Below are 21,646 nucleotides of genomic sequence, written 5' to 3' on the forward strand. Positions count from 1 at the left end.
CAGACAGCCCAACATGTAACAACAACAGAGAACAGAATCAAAGACTGAAGCTTGAAGGTGTCAAATACAGAATACACAATAAATATGTTTAATAGGTTTTAAGAGATAAAAGATAAGTTAAAACATCAAGGAAAACAGACTACTAAAAAGAACCAAACAGAGTTTCTAGAAATCAGCAGTATCAGACTTGAAATGGAAAACTCAGTGGCAAAATAAACAGAGCTGAAGTGAACTAGAATATACATTTGAATAAATTATCAGGAGCACAGCCCTGAGAAGAAAATTAGTAACAATATGAAAGAGAGGTGAGACAAGAAAGAGGCTGAAACATTTACCAGAATTGTTGAAATAAACCAATCCTCAGATTCAGAAAGCTCAAAAATATCTCAAGCCTGATGAATGAAAAGAATTCCCCTCCCATTTGCCACACAGTGTCACTCTATAACACAAACAATAAGAGAAGATCTTTGAAGGAAACAAAGAAAAGCTAGAACAGCAATTAGACTGATAACAGAATGACAGTGTTGGCTAATGAAAAATAAATGTCAACCTAGATTATTATGCCTGGTGACAGTGCTTTTAAAGGGTGATGGAGCAATAATGACATTTACAAATGGAGTAGAGAGCTTACCAACAACAGCCCCAGACCAAAGAAAATTACAAAGCATATATTTTAGATAGACTGGGAATGATTGAAGATGAAAGATCTTACAAGAAATAGTGAGTAAAGAAGATATTGGTAAATATTTAAATAAAGCAATATGAATCTAAGCAATTGTTATTGGTATTAAAAATTTAACAAAAATAATGTCTAAAATAATGTTCAATTTGGAGGAATTTGATTAGATTAAAATATTATATTTTATATTGTGAGAATAAAAACTTTTTAAGTAACTCTAGACATCATCCTTAAATTTTGCACATTAAAACAGCTGTAATAAACACCTAGAAACTAGAAATAGAATGGATAACTAAATGCTAAGATGCTAAAAAACAAAATAAAATATTTAAAAAACAAATCTGAAATAAAATTTTTTTAAAACCAAATCTAACAAAGTATTAAAACATACATATACAGTGTGAGCAAGTTGGATTTATTTCAGAATCAAAGATAATTTTATAGTAAAAGATGATAAATATAATTTATAATTCTAATAAATTATGATGGTCAAACTATCTCCTGAGTTGTACAAATAGTGTCTAATTAACATTCACTTATGAAAAAAACTGTCAGCCAAATAGAGATAGAGAGACACATTAGTTCAGCATCATAGAAAACTAAGTGAAAACTATAAGATAAAAAAGAGAGAAATAAAATTTTATTTGTTGAAGATGATGCCACTGTCTATGTAGAAAGCCAAAAGTATCTGTAGATAAATTATAAGCATCAATGACAAAAGTTAACAAGCTCACAAAATACAACCATCAAATTACAAAAGTCAATTGAATTTCTATGTATTTGCAGTAATCAGAATATGTCATTTAAAATATATATTACATTTTTCTATGTTTATATATGGATATACCACTTAGAGTAGCTATAGCAAGTACTTAGGAATATATCTCACAGAAGATATGAAACCATTTTATGTATGACCTCAGATAGTTCCTATTATCTCTGGTTCTCTATTTCCTCATCTTTAAAATAGAGGTAAGAATACTTAGCTCATTTGGTGAAATAAGGACTAAATAAAGTAATGTATAGCAACTGGCCAGCGCAGAGCCTGACATACAGTGAGTGTTCAGCAAGGCTTAATTCTGTTTTAGGGGTGTATTGTTATCATCAATAAAGTATCTTAGCATGCGTATACACACACACAGAGACATACACACATATACACAATAACATATGCGTGCGTTCATATATAAATAGAACAACTAAGATATATATGGTTTATCTGTGTGTGTATCAGTACTTCTGTTTCTCTGGTTCACTGTTGACTGACACATTATTTTCACAATTTGTGAATAATTGTTTTTATTTATATGGCAATTACTTCTGAATTCCAGACTAAAAAGATAAAACTCAGTCCATGTCAGTAAGAGGCTATAGAGAAGAGTCATGGAAGTTTTGAGTAAAGAGTAGAGTTCAGGTGGGGTCGAACAAGCACCAATTCTACCATTTTTATGACGAAGGGGGCACTTACAGATATGGTTGAGGATTTAAATTATGAAAGTTCACATTGTTAATCAGTCTGTTTCAGCCCAGAAGTAATATCATCTTCAAGTATCCTTTTTACATTGGAAATTATCATTTAAGACATGTTCAATATTTTTACAGGATTTTCACTATGGTTACCATCAACATCTTCCATTCTCAGTTATGTCCCTTGTGCTCACTTTCAGCCATTTTCCCTGGAGATAACAGTGAATGGGAAGATGGAAGTTTTGGAAATCCAATCTGTTTTTTCATTCAGAAAAGTGATCTGTGTCTCAAAGCTACCTTCCTCTTCTACGCTTACCACAAGGGAAACCTGGAAAATCTAGGGACCTGGCATTAAGTCTTATATGAATTAAGGCTTCAATTCTATTGCCATTGTGTGGTATTTATTATGTAGTCTTAGACGGGCACAGGGTCTTAAAACTAGTTTAATATCACCTGTTCATGTTACAGATGAAGAAACTATGGCTTAAGGAGACTACTGTCAAACTTGCCAAAACCACGTAACTATTTAGTGGCAAGTTCCTAAGGAAATATACTTCTTGTGCAAACCAGTTGTCCAATGAGTTTGTTTAGTCCCCTGGAGTTACAAGGCAATTCTGGGAGGGTTAGGCTCTTCAGATTTCTTAACAGAGTGTGATCAACAAAGGAGACTGTGGGGTATACATTTATTACCTTTTCCTGAAGTAAGTAACATTGATCTGGAAATTTTGGGACATTCCAACAGCATTTAAGATGGAGAGGAAAGGCCTGGAAATTTTGAAATAACCCTGTTCCTATTTACTTTAAAGTTCACATATCAATAGTTACATTGATATTTGCCATGTTTGTGGTGGTAAACCTGTGAAAACTGGCAGGAAATCAATTGTGCCTTTTGTCTGGTTCTCTGTTTTCAGAAAATCTCCCTCTTGATGGTTGAAGATTTAATAATATCGCTAAATGCTTTTATATTCTCTGAATATTTCATTTTTTATAACTTGAGTCAAACTATGCTTGCTTCTTAGCAATATTTCTCACTCTTTTTAGATTGTGAACTCAGTTGGGAAGATGCTAACTAGATCATGATTGTATCATTCCCATCTGGGATGGGACAGTTTTCCACAACCAAAGACTGAATTCCAAACTTTCAAATCATGTAAAAAATAAAAATCTCTGAAATACATTTAAGGATAAATCAGAGGGGATTCATTCTTCCTACTGGGAAAAAATATACACCCTCCATTTTCACATTTCACCACAAATTGCCCACTTCCCTCCCCTCCCCATATTGGCTGCACATGACTCACAGAAGTGTACACACACTCACTTGTTATCTAACCGTATTATCAGGAGAAAATAATTGAGAATATTGCCACACACTGTTGGTAGTAATGGTTAGGAGCATAAACCGTGAACCTGGTTAGAATGGAGTTCAAATTCTTGTTGATAAATCTACAAGCTGTGTGATCATAAGCAAGTTACTTAAGCTAAGCATCAGTTTATGTTTAGAATGGGAATAATAATAATACATCATGGAATTGCAGTGAGATTTAAATGAGGTAGTACATGTAAAGCACAAGGCATAATGTCTTATGTGTTCCAGCCAATAAACATCTCTTTAATAGCATGTCTTGAATAAATAAGTAATATCTTGTCCAAAATTTAAAACATATATTTCCTTAGTGGTTCTTCTTGGATTATTTCTACTCCTTTTGTAAATTGACAAAGATTAATTTATAGGTTTGCCTCAGGGATGATTTTGAGATTTTTTCAAAGACTGGTTTTAAAAAACAAAATCCCTCTTTTTCTAGATGTCTTACTTGTGTGATCCTTTTATCAATGAAATGAAGGCATGGGAATAAATTAAATTATCCTCAATTCCCTTAATGCTGTGAAATATATTTTTACAATAGTCTATGACTAGTTCCATAACTGATTCAATCCTATTATCTCACCTTAACCAGGAACTTGGTAAAGATAAAGACACCCTAGGATAAAGGAGATGGATATTATTGATAGGAGACAGGGAGATACTGAATATGAGGGATAATGATTATGAGAGAACTAGAGCAAAAGATAGATTAGGGTCAGAAAAGGGAAACTAGAATTTCCAGAAGATGAGGACTCAGGAAGTAAGTTGTTTCCCCAAGAAGGAAACATAAGATGATGAAATTAAATATTAAACAATCAAACAATTCATCAATCCATCAATCCTGGAAAAGAACAGTAGAGGCAGTATAGGGAGTTTAAGAGACAAAGTGTTTGGGGATGGAATGTGACAAAAAGGATAAGATTAGAGAAGATTTGAAACAGTTTGGGGGGAATATGTACTATGACACAGACAGGTGTAGTGGAAAAGTGCAGGTGTAACTATGGTCAAAGAGGCTGAACTTGGGCTTGACCTAATCAAAGTGGCTGGCTCTTTGTGTCATGTAAGGTTTAGAAGCCCAAGCTGAGACAAGAAAGCTTTTGGGTTTGCAGAGTTAAAGATCTTTGTGGCACAACTAGCAAAGTGTCAGTGTGGTGAGGGACTTAGTGAGCTCATCACTGCAGTGACTCTGCAATCAAATTTGCACAGATGAAAAAGCACTGGATCTGGGTTCAGGAGCACAGTCAACTCAAAAGAAATTGCTTATTTCTCAAGGATTTATTTGGCTGGGAGCCTAGCTGATTCTGCCTTCTCTATAGCATGGCACCATGGATGCTCAGTGGGAAAAAGCTATTAGAATTAGTTCTGTTTCATCAATATGCACTGCTAAGAATCCAATTCAAATCACTGCAGATGTGCTGCCTTACTGCACTTTTTCCTTTATTTCAAAACATGCTATAACTTTTCCATTAGTGTGTCTGTGTGTTCATGGGTACGTGTGTGCACATGTAACTATCTGTTCTAGTTTGCTAGGACTGCCATAACAAAGTAACAAAAATTGGGTGGCTTAACAATAGAAATTTATTGTCTCATAGTTTTGGAGGCTAGACATTTGAGATCAACATATAGTCAGTGTTGCTTCTGTCTATTGGCTGTAATGGATAATCTTTTCCAGGCCATTGTCCTAGCGTCTGCCAGTTTTCTGACAATAAATGGTGTTCCTTGGGTTAAAGATGAATTTGCCTCCATCTCTGCTTTCATGGTCACATGAGATTCTCCATGTGTTCATGACTGTGTCCTAATTTCTCCTTTTTTCTCGTCAATTTGGACTAGGGGCTCACCCTATTCTAAAATGACCTCATCTTAACTAATTATATCTGGGACCTTATTTCCAAATAAGGTCCTCTTCTGGGGTACTGAAAGTTAGGACTTCAGCATATTAATTCTGGAGGAATACAATTCAACTTATAACACTGTCCATATATATCCATATGTCTATTATATAAATCTATAGCTATATTGATATCAAAATCTATCTACCCATTTTGTGTGTTTGTCTACTGCATGTATATGATTTTCTAAAAAAGTAAATAATTTTACAATGTTATTTATTTTTCTTTCTACTTATTATTTACTATCTATGTTATTCATAGATACAATGAATGTATCAATGTAACAATGTAACAATGATGTTATTCATTGTTTACTTTTTATTAGGAACAGGAAACACCTTTAAAAGGAAAGTCATTTTGATGACTGTACATGTATCACTCCTAGGTTCCAAACACAGAATGGAAACAATACCACTTATTTTAATGGAGATAATTCTATATAAAAAATTAAATTCAGTATTAAAAATGCAAAAAAGGAAAACTAAGGTATCCATAATTTAGCAATTTCAGGAAATAGACATTATTTATGGGGCTGGGGTAACAAACAAAGACACTGACATTATTAAAACATACAGCGTAGAAGAGGGGACCCACAGCACTGAAACATGGACCTCTGGGAGGGGGTTCAGCTGCTACTGATGTATCTGAGGTTAGAACTGGGGGTTCAAGGGTCTAGGGCCCAGATCTCTGAGGAGGGGGCAACACCAGCTGCTGCTGGGGTCTGATTCTTCACATGTGGGAAAAAATTGCAAACTAAAACCAACTGCTGTTACTGGGGTGCAGAAGTGTTGCTGGAGTGACACTAACAAGAACAGGAACTAGAAACAGGCAAAGCAGCAGGCAGAAAGAAACATGTTCTTCCTTGAGCTTTGCTGTCTCCCTCTCAGCACCCCTTCTTGATAGAATATAAGGGAGCCTACCGGCAAACAGAAATATGGTTTTCAGAATTTCAGAATCATAAAGCAGAACACAGAAGGGTGGATTTGAAGCTGAAAGATAATAGCTTAATATCTGGCACAATGCATGAAATGTAAAGGACTATATAACTTTGCCAAAATTTACCTTGAAGGAAAAGTTTCATACGCTCATATCTCCCAACCATGATTTCTATGATGTTGTAGGCTTTCATACTGACTCTTTACTCCTTCAACCTTACTTTGACCAACCACAGACCAGCACTCTTTCTAATAGCTTACACCTTAGTGAGTGACTTCTGGAGGAAGCCTATTCATACTACGGCTAATTGGAGCATTAGGTGGACACAGCACACAATCAAAAAAACAAATAATGCCAAGATCCAACGAACAAAAGCTATCACCAACCGCCATTTTTACTCCTTAGGCAAATTGGGAGACATAACTCCCTAGGGCTAAAATTAAATTCTCTGCAAACACCTGGAAAATGATGCATAAGTTAACTCAAATAAATTGACCCACTAAACTTCTTTCAAGTTTACATTTCTTCACAACCTCACCACTGGGTTTAGCAGATATTGTATTTGTTAACTCTTGGATAGATTTGGAAATGGTACTGTGTGATTTGTATCTTTTGAACATCTTATGATAGGGTCATTGGCTATTTGGAAAATCTAACTCTGGATCTGGCCAATACCATGACTATTTTCTTCTAGGTCAGATCTACTTAGAATGTTATAATGTTCAGTGATAACTTGATAGATTGCTAAGTTGTGTCTTTTATTGCCAGTTTTGTGTGGCTTAAATACTAGTGTTGGCAACAATTCTACCAAATTCTTACTGATAGAACACTTGCAGTTGAAATATAACCTCAGTACGGATTATTCTATAGGTCTATAGAGTTAATTAAAGAAAAAAACTAGCCAAATCCATTTATAATTACAATCTTGTTTTATTACATGGAAGCCTTTTAGCAAGTGGAAGGCTAGAAAATAAGGAGTGAGCATTCCCATAGCTCTCTTATTAAGAAACCAGGTTTATTTAATGACTGGTAATCATTGTCTGTCTTTTTACCTCCAATTTAGGCAGAATAAAAAGTGACCATTTCCATATTAAGCTTAAGCTCCTTAACACTGATATCTCCATCCAAAGACAAAAATGAAGTAAGGGTCTCTAGGATTCCATAAATAACAACATAACTTTTAAAAATACCACTGTACTCTAGCTGGAAAATTTTTCTCCATTCATCACACAGCAACAAAGTAGTAAAAGGTAGTAGTCAGATAATCTATGGGCAGCAGATTGATTGATCAGCCTATCTTTAGGCTCAAAAACATTTTCCCAGAAGTTAAATGACATTATAAACATAATGAAATAAAATTTCAATTACAATGCAGAAGAGGTCACATAGATGTTGATTAAATTCAACCTGCCTAATGAAATTACTTTTGAAAGGTGTTTTTTTATCTCAATGGGAAGTTTTGAGACTATCAGGGCTAACAATAATTGTATATTTTGGCATGGCTATTCCTGATATGATTTTATGAGAGAAATTAGAAAATCCCAATTAACTGAGATAACTAGGTGAGAGAATTATTCTTTCTTATATTTAACTTTTACCTTTATTTTATAGAATTCAGATTTATTTTCTTCTTGGATATAGGGACTCTACCTGCTATAAATATTTAGTTAGTCAATTTAGGCTAAATAACCAGCATGAGAAGAATATTGGGGCTTCCCTGGTGGTGCAGTGGTTAAGAATCCGCCTGCCAATGCAGGGGACATGGGTTTGAGCTCTGGTCCAGGAAGATACCACACACTGCAGAGCAACTAAGCCCGTGCGCCACAACTTGAGCCTGAGCTCTAGAGCCTGCGAGCCACAACTACTGAGGCCACGTGCTACAACTGCTGAGGCCCCCGTGCCTAGAGCCCATGCTCTGCAACAAGAGAGGCCACCAGGATGAGAAGGCCGCGCACCACACCACATGAGGAGTAGCCCAATCTCACCGCAACTAGAGAAAGCCCGTGCACAGCAATGAAGACCCAATGCAGCCAAAAATAAATAAATTTTAAAAATAAAAAATAAAAAAAAATAATATTAACTGCCAAATACATTAGAATTTTTTTTGATCAGAAGATTCTAGTCTTTCCCAGACTATTCATTCTAAATAACTCTCTGTCCACTTCCTTTAGGAAAAGCTCATAGTGTAGCTTATCCCACCTTGAACATGGGAATCTTGCTTTATCCTCAAATATAGACTCACTAGTTTTCCAAATCTTCTAAAAGTGCTACCTCAAGTTGGCCATGTCTCTAAACCTCATGTCTTAGGTCCAGGACATTATAGGAAATGTTTCCACATTATTGATCATCCTGCATTCTTCATCTCACTGAGCTTACAATAATACAAGAACCCTAAGAGGCTCAGTGGTCTCTGATTAGCATTTGATTTCAAAGATGTTTGTCAGTCATAGACAATTTCTCTCTGATTCTAATCACAGATGCTTAGAGTAATAAGGTGTGTACCATGCTTTCATCTTCCTGTCAGCTTCTTCTGCAACAATCAGGAAACAAGTAGGAACTGTCTTCAGACCAAAATATTGATCCCAGTGTAGAACCTTGAATCTCTATGCTTGTTTGATTCCTGTACTATAATATTATGTCAGAGGAAGGGTGAAAAGAAAATTCTAATTCTAAACAGTTTGAAAAAGGGCTTATGTTGTGGCCCCTTTTCTCTTTAACTTACATTTAAATAGCTTGATTCTGGTTTTAGATGAGTTGGATGCAAGCCCATCTGCCATACCAAAAGGAAGAAAAGTATCCTCTTCTATAGTGATGATGTGGTTTTATATCATGAGTTAATAGCAACCTCAAGAAGCAATAAAATCTTTGGGCTAATTACTATCAGACAGAACAGCTTAATGTCAACTCCACTGAATCTAAAGTTGTTGTCTTTGGAGGGAGTTCTCAGGTGTTAAAATGGACACTATGAAATAACTCCATCCCACAAGTCAATTTATCTTATTACTTAGGAGAGTGCTTTGCAGCGACCTGCCTGATAGGCTGATAAGCTTATAGCACCACTTAAAATCAGGAGCAATTCTGATCTAACACTGAATTTCTCTTATGGAGAAGGCACGTATGCTTTCAAAATATCTTAGGTCCAAATAAATTATTTTATACACAGAACTCTGTGCTGATTGAATTGTGATCCAAGCTCATGTATTAAAAGCTCTTTCTTAGAGAAAGCATCATAGATTCCAATGCAGAGGTAGGATGACCCTCCTTTCATGAGTCCTAATGTGCACAAGGGAAGGGCAGTGTTGCTGTCAGATGTTTGAATATCTCGTGGGGATAGATCTTTCTGCAAACAATAACACAAAGATCTATAATTTGATCACTGAGCATGGAATTCCGTCTCAGGTCCTTTAAACAAGGTTACTAGAGGCCAATATTCTTGAAATATCTTAGCTTGACTTCCTTTAATGATGCCTTCATTGCATTATGATTCAATGTTTTGCCTTGATTTTCATCAAAAGATAACATAAAGTATAACCACACAAAAAATATTTACTAACCTTTGGTAAAATCATTGTTGGAAACATTGTCTATTACAGTGCTCAATCTATATATTGTCTACTGCATTGCTCAATACAGAATATAACTATGATTATATAATATTGCCACTTTAATGAAAATCCACATGATGAATCTCTCCATGAGTTCGAATGCTAGGAAAGAGACTCTTAACAAATGACTGTATGTGCTTCTACCATTGAGAGGAAATAGGGACCTTTATGTAATCTCTTTATCAAATTTACCTTTTTTTTTTTTTTTTTTTTTGCGGTACGCGGGCGTCTCACTGTTGTGGCCTCTCCCGTTGCGGAGTACAGGCTCCAGACGCGCAGGCTCAGCGGCCATGGCTCACGGGCCCAGCCTCTCCGCTGCATGTGGGATCTTCCCAGACCGGGGCACGAACTTGTGTCCCCTGCATCGGCAGGCAGACTCTCAACCACTGCACCACCAGGGAAGCCCTCAAATTTACCTTTTAAAACCTATTTTCCACTACGCACTTTCCATATAAAATACACTAAACAAACAGAACTACATATTATTTTTTGTGAAAGACCATTTTATCACTAAACCACTTTGAACCTCAAATCTTCCCTCTGCACACTCAGCTCCTCACCTTTAGAGACCAAATCAAAGGCTTGCCTCTTCCTGGAAGTCTTCCTTTATTGCCACCTCCCACTCCACCCTCCCTCCCAACACACCCTGTTGCCACTAACCAGTTCCCTCACCAATGATCCTGACTACTTAGCACCAAAGTTATTAGTACATCTGGAATGTTTTTCTCCTATTTTAGACAGTTCATTAAAGACAATTTTATGTCTAATTCATCTTTAATCCCCTGAAGTGTCTGTCATAGCACATATGGAAAATTGTTGCTCAGTAAATATTAAGTAATTTTAAAAAGCAGGTAGTTTTTGATGTTCCTACACAGCTCCTTCTTACTTCAATACCTTTCTCTCATCTCTTGTGCCCCAGACTCTCTGCCCCAGATGATTTGGGGTATAAGGTGGTTAAGCACTAACATCACAAGCCCCTTTCTTCAGAAGCATGTTTAATGTTGTTACATAGAACATGACAAGGCACCCCTCAACGGGAGATCTGTGTTTCGTTGTCTCCAACAAGGAAGTGCCACTTCCACCCTGGAGATCAGCTCTCTTCTTCCTTTCTCTGCAGTGTGGGAGAAAGAACACAGACATAGAGCAGGCTGGAGAGAAGGACTGCAGGGCCAACGTAAAGACGACAACCGGCTTCTCAGTTAACAAGTAAAGCAGGCAGCCAGCATTTTTCCGAGCATTTTGGAAAGGGGCAAGACTTCCTTACTGACTGAATTTAAAGTTCACTTTGAGCATTTGCATTGCAAAGCCCTCCAAACCAAATGGCACATAGGAATGAGGTCAGGAAAAGCAGAGAAAATAATCTGCAGAACAACCCAGGAGAAGTCAGATCAGATGCTTCAGCTGCACTGATTAAGTCATCACTAGATGCTCAGGCAGGAGAAAATGAAAGTCGACATCAGAACTTCAACGCATATATTGTGAAATTATTACATATTTTTATGTTTAAAAAAATAAAATTTTCTATTCTCATTAAAAAACCCCTTTAGAGGTTGCAATAAGTCCAGAGCTATTGGACCCTGAGATATAACAGGACAGAGAGGGTGTTACAGAAGTATCATATTTAAGCTTCTGATTGCCCAGAAAAAAGCAAACTAAGTGAGTAGCATCCTTAGAGAATGTTGTCTACAAAACACTGAATTAGGTCCAAGAATGTTACTCTTTGCCTTTGATTAGTTGATTTTTTTAATTTTTATTTTATTTTTTTTTGTCCATAGAGGATACCCATAATGAACACCAAACCTGCTAAAGGATAGTGAAAATGTGCCCTATCACTCAACTTCTCCTTTCTTGGTAGCATAATACTAATTCCTTTTTATTCCATAAAGTGAGATTAAAGCAGTAAACCTAATCAAACAGCAACTCTGGCCCATGTTCCATAAGTATTTCAATTGCTTTTAACTTACAAATGAATAGACACAATTTCTCTGACACCAAGTTTCCATCCCTTCTTCTCATCGGTTTAGGCACTGTTTATATTTGGGATCTATTAGATCTACAGAGCATAACCTTTTCTGTAGTAACATTAACAATGTATCTTTTTTTTTTTTCTTTTTAAGTGCTAATTCACTGACTGGAAAACTTAATGAAACACTCACCTTGGCACTGCTACCTGCCTTTTGTCACTTTGAGCCGATAATGCAACATAAACGTTTTGATTCGTGGGCTTTAGCAGGCACTGCTGTGAACTTCTTATGAGTGAAAGTAGCTCTTAGCCTTGCTGCCTGGGTGTTAGCTTTCAATAACTGGAACTGAGGAGAGCCTGGCACATTCCTCTGATACAAATGCTAAGAAATGTCTTTGATATTCACACGCTCGTTGATTCACAGAGTCGTGTTGATAAATAGCACTAGGGCTCAAGCAAACGTTATCCAAAATAAACTACACTATGACAAAATGAAGGCTGTAGAGTCATTGAAATATTAAATATGAAAGACCTCTACGATTTCTTTTCAGCATTCTATAAAAGAGATTTATGAGTCCTATCTTTATGGTAAATGATGCATAAACGATGGTAAAGGTGTATAAGGAGAACATATGAAAACTCACACAGAGAGCATAGTCAGGGGAGAGCCAGCTTTTCTAAGGGTGAATGATTCTGCTGGTTTGTTTAGAGTATATCCTCCAGTGATGGATGCAAAACTGCAACATTTTAGAATGTTGTTTCCAGGAAAAGAAAGAGACTGGTTCTCTAACAAACAGAATTTCTGGTTTTTATATGTCGGAAGATATCCTTTTTCAATTTCAAGGGAAGGGGCACTCAGTTCACAGCCCCCCTCTAGAGTTCTTGCTTTTGCCTACGAAAATTGAACTCATTTACGTCCAAAGGGAATAATCCCCTCACCAGTTCCCACAGCCTGTTTTTTGTATAGAGGAATGATGATTCCAAGTGATTATAAAAATAACATTGTGACCAGAACAAGTTTATCAACCAAGCATCCACAGGCCCCCTACTTCTTTCTGTACTATGCTTTTATGCTGTTTCCACTGGGGGTTGAATAGAATATTTAGGGGAAAAAAATGTTTCTTCTTCAGAAGCAGAAAGGCCCTTTCTGATAAAGCCCCCTGTAGATCATCTGTCCACTGGAGGTGATCTCCTCTGCAGCTTGACAAGGAATTGTGACATTACAAATCATGGCAAGGAGAGACTTGCAGCCGGCTTACTGTCTGCAGAGCTGGCACATGCTGAAAAGTCATTTGCCCGTTTGTCTTTTTTTTTTCTTCTTTCAGTGTCTCTTTCTTTTGGCTTGTAATTACTTCCACAGTATACAATTTTGTTTTCAGTTTGTAATTTTCTGCTGCAGTAATTTCAAAGTTTCAGAATAATCAATTATTGCAAGGATGATAAGAAGATATATATATTTGAGCTGACTGATTTGAAAGTTAAGTTTCACATCATCACATAATTCAGTCTCCTGAAAACCTCTCCACAGACCGATGAAGCAAGATGCTCTGGTCTGGCCATGACAGAGTTGCACTTTCCTCCATACGGCCCACCTTGCTGGTTTGATCTAGGCCTAAGGCAATTTGCATTTGTTTTTAATTCAGTAATCGTTCTAAATTGCTCTCCATAAGGTTACAGTGCCACGGAAAAAAATAACAAGTTATAGTCTTCATGACTTGAGAGAGAAAACTTTTATTTTCTTAAATGTAAGACAAAGTGGGATGTGGTTTTCAATAATGACTCTCAAAGCTTGTATTAAGTACCCGAACAGATAAGACCATGATAAGGTCAATAAAGAGGATATTTAAACATCTGTAGGCTTTTTTTCCTGTTTCTTTTTTCTTTTTAAACTTAAGGTTTTAAATCTTGAAAGTTCATGTCCAGTGTCTTGATCAGAGATGATAAATGAACTACTGAATTGGAAGAAGGTGCTGCTATTATTTTAACCAGTAAACTAACTCAGGGTTAATCTGGATGTTATTTAACCTATTGAAAGTGTTTTGAGTGAACATATGGTTTCTATTGTGAAATCAAGGCACAGTTTTAACTATGAATATAGATAATTACCCTTTGGACTTTAAACATTTATATGTGTCACGTTGTGTCAGAGCATTTTTCATGGTCAATAGGTTGAAAGGTTATAAAGTTGAAAACGAAAATCAGTACTTTTGAGTAAAACTATATAGCCAGCACAAAGAATGCGATTCACTACTGCTCTCTCTTGGAAAGAGCTAGTAATAACACTCAGAAAACAATCACTACACCAGCAATAGCATAGTCAGTGATTGCAAAACAGGCCCTGTTAAAAACCTAATCCCGGCACTTAGAAATTAAGCCGATATATTTATGAATATCTCAATGATTATTTCATCAACTGAATTATAGATGATGGGTTTTTTTTTCCTAGTGTAATGGGAAGAAAAGGAGAACACTATTTTAAAACTTTGAATAAAATGTGTCTACTGCAACTCTGTTTTGAACGTTTAATAGAAATATAAGTTTTGAACAGAACGTTCACAGCAGGGTACAAATTTTGTAAATTACTCAGCATAATCTCAATACTTTGGGCCTAAAAAAACAATTCCTTGAGATAGAATCGGACAATATGGTACATACCCACAGGCTTTGTGAATGGCTGATGCCATAGAGTCTCAAAAGAGCATGACCTCTTTTGCAGCATAGTAACAGCAAATTTTCAAACTGAGAGAGAGAGAGATTTTAATATGCTTTTTGGCAAATGTCTATTTTTAAATGAATTAACTTCAGAGTTACAGCACCCATTTTGCACTGGCTGGTGATGCTAGCCCTGTCTTACAGTGGATACCTTGGTACAAATAAGAAAAGGCTAAGGCCTTTGCTCCATCTATCCTCTTATCTTTCAAATGACACATTTCTTGGGACAAAGACAGTGTCTTGAGGGCCTTTGTTTTGTTAGGAAGGGAAGGCACATACATTGTTTCTAACATGAGCTTTGTTTTGCTCAAATTGTTTGGAACCATTGATATCAGATGCCTTTGTCTTTTTACAGATCTCATAGGCAGTGTTTTACAGAATGTTGTTCCCTTGCTGCAAGACGCCAAAAGAAAAATCTAACTAATGATGAAGGACTTTGAAAAATAAGAGTTTATGACAACAATATATACCAGGTTCCCATTATGCTAGACTGACAACCGACTCAGCAACAAGTAGTCTTTTTTGATAAATATGTTGGTTTTCATTTTCTAACAATAAACACAATGTAAGCTTGTGTTGACGTGTTTATAGCCAGCCATATGTATACATTATTTCCATCATTAAAATTAAATTTTAGGACTCCTACATTTGTTACCATTGTAATCAGAGAGCTCTTTCCAGATCTAAGACCATTCTTCCTCTAAGAAAACCACATGACTTCAGTCAGACAAATTCCATACCAAAAGGTAAATGCAAACAACTAAACTTGAAGAGACCGTGATAGTCTCTGAAAGCCTCTGAATGATTACCAAAATCATTCATTAAACCCATCCACAGTGACAAGAAACATGCAAGAAGTGTACCTCTGCTTGTAATTCAGGTCACCTTTAAGTCGGCCCTCAGAGGTAGAAGTGACAGAGATGGGAGTGGGGTCAGGGGAGAGAATCAGGTTATCACAGTGTTGTCAATAGTGAATGAGTGGGTAAAACAGCAGTTTATAGGAAACCAATGATTTTTAAAAGGATGTTCACTATTTTCCCAGCCAAAAATTGTTTGCTGCCTTCCCACCACACACGCACACTTTTAAATTGTCTATTTATTAGCTCTCCTTCACAAGCAAATAAAGACTGAGGAGATACCATGCTTTGACACACTTACTTTTACAAAAAGAATTCCGTAATTAACAATTTGCAAGCCACCGAATGCACTATATGTTAAAGAGAAAAGAATATCTGTCATACTGTTACCATGAGGTTAAACTATTTTATGCTACATCTTTTTGTGATTTTGAAAATAATATATTTAAATAGAAAAAGAAAAGATTTTGATGCTTGTATAAGCTGCAGAATATTTACAACTATTATAGTCAATAATTTATATGGTAGGTCCTTTCATGTAATTTCTGAATTTGCATTTTTTATTATGCATATAAACCTTATTTTCCCAATAATTTTATAGTATCCCCTACCTGCCCTAAAACTGTCAGTCTTTTACAAATGGAATTATTTAAGGAGGATGCATCTTAAAATGTATGTTGTTGCCTATGATAATAATATGTACAAGGTACTTTTAAGTAAAATAAATAATTTTCACACTATTTTATCTTTAAATGTTCTTTATGTTTTTATAGAAATTGTATTTATATTGTTTCCAAAGTGCCCATCTTCCTTTTTTCTTACATTCATGAAATATTTAAAGAATTTTTACCTAATATTTCTCAATTTCTGCTCTTGAAAGAGCAAGAGAATGAAAAGAACACAGAGGGTTTAGCTCAGGCAAAAGGAAATATTTCCTAACAAAAGTGTAAACTCTTGGAATTACTATAAGAAAATCGATTATGTATTCTTCCCTTGAATTTATTATTATTAATCAATTATTTGACCCTGATAATTAAATGAATATATTTGGATACTCTTTACAGACTGGTGTTTGAAACACAGTGTATGGTCAATATGTCAACTGTTATTATTTATTCATTAATTCATGTATTCAATAAACATTTGTAGAGCTCCTACTGTGGTATTCAGTGGTAAACTAGGGCAACACCATTTCACTTCATGCATTTTGCAATCTACATTGTATTGTCAACTTTACCTTAGCATATTTCTATTTTAAGACAGGTTATCCTGTTTCTGGGGTAGCTCAGGAGTAGTGATGCAAAGTAATGGAGGAATATATCCAATGCCCTCTCCAAGACCCTTCCATCCGCAAGAGTCTTCACAAGTTCTAATGAACCTGTTTCAAAAGTAAAGCCATTTACTTCACATTTTACCCAAAGCCTGGCAGCTACTCATCACGACATCGTGTTGTTTAAGTCAACCGGGGCTCAAATCAGAGTTCAGAAGGAAACATACCAGAAGTTGGTCTCAAGCAGTAGTTGAAATATTTTACCCCATACCTACATCTTAGAGATGGTAAATTAGTTAATGAGGTCATTTCCATAAAGTTTATAAGCTTCTTGGAAATGCAATGATAGACAAATACTAGATATTATAAGAAATATTTTAGCACTTTAAGATCTGTTTATAAAGTTGACCTTCTCGGTTAGGCTGAGACCCAGTTACCTGATATTCCCGGTGCTTGCTCTCCTTGGGGAGGGAAGTGACAAAGCTGACTTTTAAAATAGTCCTTATTACTATTTTAATGAATATTGAAATATTTATTAAGAATTCATAAAAAAACATTAACTAACCTTAAGGCAATTCCTGAAAAAGACTTACACCTGTGAAAACACATAAAGCACCCATGACAGTGGTTCGGAGTCAGCATTTTATTTTACCACTTTTAATAAATTTGCTGCACCGTATTATATCATAATCTGCCTGTGGCTTGTCCCATGAGGCCAAGCATAAGAATAAAGAAATGGAACCACATTAAGGGCATTAAAACAAAACCATGGTTAGTACAGGTAAAATTATTTTTTTAAAACAGGACATTTTCTGGATTTCTTCAAAGTTCTAGATATCATCACAATAATGTCAGAGTCATTTCTGGAGAAAAAGAAATGAACAGTATTGATATTATGTTAGTACTAAGATTATTGCTTTTTCTTTCTTTTGAAATAAAATTTAGGTGAATGTAATTAGAATTGTTATTCCAGAAGGTATGATTAATTTCAAAATTAGACTTAGACCACTGGAGGTGTCTTTCCTATGACATTGTCACTATGCCTATGAGAAAGCATCTATGTCTTCCAATTTATTTCTTCTTTTTCAAATGTATTAGTGATTGAAAGGAAGTAAAACACACATTAATAATTCAGATAGATCTCAACCTATCACACTTCCAAAACTAATATTCAATTCTTCTGCAACACATTTCTCCAACATCTTTAACAGGAGGTAGGTCTGCTATTCTACTGAAAGGAGCTTTGATGTTTATCTGTAAAGCCCTCTACCCACTCAATGCACTAAGCATAGAAAGAAAGACCTAAAAATAATACGAGATCATCTTGTAACTGAGCAGGACCCTATGGGGCCTTCCTGGGACAGGACATCCCGACCCCCATCCTCCACCTACCTCTTATTTGTAGAAAAACTTTAGCCTCCTATAGGCCTTCCCCAAGTCCCAAAGACTAAATTTAATCAGAGAAGTGAGAAAAATACAGAAAGATAGGAAAATAGTCAAGCTAGACAAAATAATAATAGTTTAGCCATTAAACAAAATTAAGGACATTTAGTTCCTTCTCAAGGGCTCTAGATAATATTCTGAGTCATATCTTTTGAGCTATTTTGCAGATACTGAAACTCTCACCAGGTGGAAGAAGTTAACTACACAATGACCAGACTATAGCCATGCATATGCTGGCCCATCTTAAACAATTCTAAGAACTGGCCTCAAGGAAATGGGAACAAACCGACTCTGGAAATAAAGATTAACTGTACTTAAAACAATCAATATGGTGTTGATCAGACTACCACATGGCCAATTTCAAGGTGATTTTTGGAGCCGACTAAGCTGTTCTGCACGTAGACCCTACCCCACCCAGCCTATGCACCCCTGAAACTCCCCTTTAAAAAGCTCTTGCCCCCTGATTGGCAAGGGGTAGCTGGTTCTTTGGGACATGAGTTCACCTTCTCCCAAGGATTTCTGGCTTCCTCAATAAAGCTATCTTTCATTTTACCCAACACTTGTCTCTCAGTTTGGGATTCTTGAGCAATGAGAAGCCGAACCTGAGTTCGGTAACAATCTTGTTCATCCAATCCCTGATTTTACTCAGAAAGGGAAAAGTTCACAAATTGAGTTTAGAAAATGCTTAAAAACAATTATATATATATTTTTATAATTATATATATATATATATATAAATTTTAAAATATTTGTAAGTCCTTTAAATTGGATTGAAAAATGATGACATCAACCACTTGCCCAGGTTTCAATCCCAATGCTAAAGTTTTATCAGCTGTGCAGCCTTAGGCAAATGACTTCACCTCTCTGATTTCAATTTTCTCATTTGTAAAACGGCGATAACATAATCTTTCTCACAGGCGTGATGTGATGACTACTGAATGGAATCATCCCATCATGTCCGCTCTCACAACTGTAGTATCCCCATTTTACAGGGGTTGTAGTATCACTATTTAGCAGAGTACATGGCACATCACATCTAATGCTCAACCAAATGCCGTTGTTTTTCTTCAGACCTTACATTTAAAAAGTACCTGCACACATTATTTGCTTAAGCTAAATAAAACATTCTATCCCAGGTAGCCTGAAATTAGTTTAGAGCATCAAACTCAAGCTTGAAGGTATATTTTAAATGTGTCAAAAGTCGTCCTCTGCATCAATCACTATTTTTACTCATTTGGATTTCTTGCCCGGTTACCTTAGTTGAAATTGAAAAAGTATATGTTCACGACACTGTTAAATTAAAATCAGGAATGTAACCATGTCAACTGTTCTGCAAATAGTGTGAAACACATTGTCATCTTTGATCTCAGAAAAGTGTTCACTCTGTAAAAGATAGTAGCCCTTCATACTAACTGTTTCCAAAGTAAGAGGAAAGAACAGGGTTTATACCACGTATAGATGCTAAATTATGCATGGAGAATGTTTTTTTTAATTATAAAAGAGGAGCGTGTCTCCAAAAAAATGCATAGCTGGTGCCTAAATGCCCAGTTTGTTTTTATTATTACCAGAAATGTGCATATAAACTAATTTTGCAGGTGGGCTTACTGCACCTATTTTTCAAATGATAGTCCTTAATGAATTGTCTTATTAAAAAATACATGCAGCCATAAATATGTAGGCCTTGTGTCAATTTTGAGACAACTGGTCATGTCCTACTTAAATATTAAAGTACGAGGTTCAGATCTCCTTCAGCTGTCTTTAGTATACCCAAGTAGTGTGTCAGGGCTTAACAGCAGCAAGGAAATATAGCCCACTAAAAAACTAAATCTTTACAAATATATCTTTCTCCCCTTGCTCTCACTAAAATTTCCGCTTGAAACAGGTGAATGGGATAAATTAGTATCCATTGCAATTTCTACCCTTTACCTAGAATCCATGAGCCTTAGAACTTAACTCTCTCAAATTCTGCTTTACCTACTGTCCCACTGCTTTATTTGTTACAGGTGAGGAGACAGACCTAGAGAAATTGAGTGGTCCTTCCTACATTACACAAATAATTAGTGACTCAAGTGTGCCTGACTCTGGACATCCAGCCCAGTTTTTTTTGTTTTTTTGTTTTTAAAAATAATAGCTACAACCATAGATTTACCTGGCAGGAAGTTTGGCTGTGATTTTCTTTTTTTTTCCACAAAAACAGGATTTCCTATGTTTTATTTAATAAAATGGGATTTCTTAATTGATAATACATTTTTATATTCTTTCTCAGAAATTTAATTCTTAAGATATGCTTCAGCATGCTGTGAAAGAATGTATTATTTTTAGAAGTGTGTGCCACTTAATTCCTGTTAATTTTCTATAACAGATGGTATGGGTATTTGATTTATGCACTCACCTTCATGTAGCCTGCTAACCATTTTTTTTTAATCTGAGGACACTCTTTTTGTTCATTACTTTACCTTTTCCACTATATAAAATATTATTTCTAGAGAGAAAAAAGTGTAAGAGAAATTTTCATGTTATTGAAATTGAGTACAGTTTGGTGATTAATTGCATTGTTCTCATTACCTTCTCTGCCTGATGTGCAGGGCTCATTATTGCAGTGTGAATTCAATGGAACAGGGATCTTAACCAGGTGTGGGTTATTAAAGTGGCAGTGCCCAATTTGAAATTGTTAAATGAGATGTATCAAAGTTGATATGCTTAACTATGTTCTTCTTCTAGAAAGAAAAGTGGTGCTTGCTCAGGAAAATCACTCACATCTATCATGTGACAAAGATTCAAAACTCTACTTTCCTTGGGTAGAGCAGGAGGAATCATTGTATCTGTAGGACATACCAGTAGTTTCAAAACCGATACAGGAATATAGTTTATTAAAGGAATTTCCTGTCAGTCCTGTGGTTAGGACTCGGTGCTTTCACAGCTGGGGCTGGGTTCAATGTCTGGTCCCTGGTTGGGGAACTAAGATTCTGCAAGCCGTGGGGCGCAGCCGAAAAAGAAAAATACATGCCTTTTGGTAATTATAAAATCATTTATTCCTCACCTGTTACAAAGAGGATGTTCTCCTTCACTTAGAAGAAAATAAATAGTGTAGGTTGAAAGAGTACATGAAATATTAGTCTCTAATAACAATACATTTAATTCAGGTTATAAAAATATTCTTAAAACTTTACTCAAGCTAACTACCCTAAAGATGAGCTAACTTCTTCAGACAGATGAAAGTGTGCTCAAAAATCAAGTGAAAGTGGTTTCATTAAATTCTTCGTAACTTTGATAGATCCACTATAACAACATCAAGGGTAGGCTCAAGTGATAGACTTGGGAGTTATAATGATGTCAGCTCCAGTTTAGAGAGGTCTCCATAACCACATGGTGCTAATTTCTGCCTCTTACGGTTAGATCAACAACAAGTTTGGCACAAATCAGAAAATTAAAATAGATCGACATAAATTGAGAGTTTGG

Source organism: Grampus griseus (genome assembly GCF_964374135.1).
Source record: "Grampus griseus genome assembly, chromosome: 1".
In the NCBI taxonomy this organism is placed as follows: Eukaryota; Metazoa; Chordata; class Mammalia; order Artiodactyla; family Delphinidae; genus Grampus; species Grampus griseus.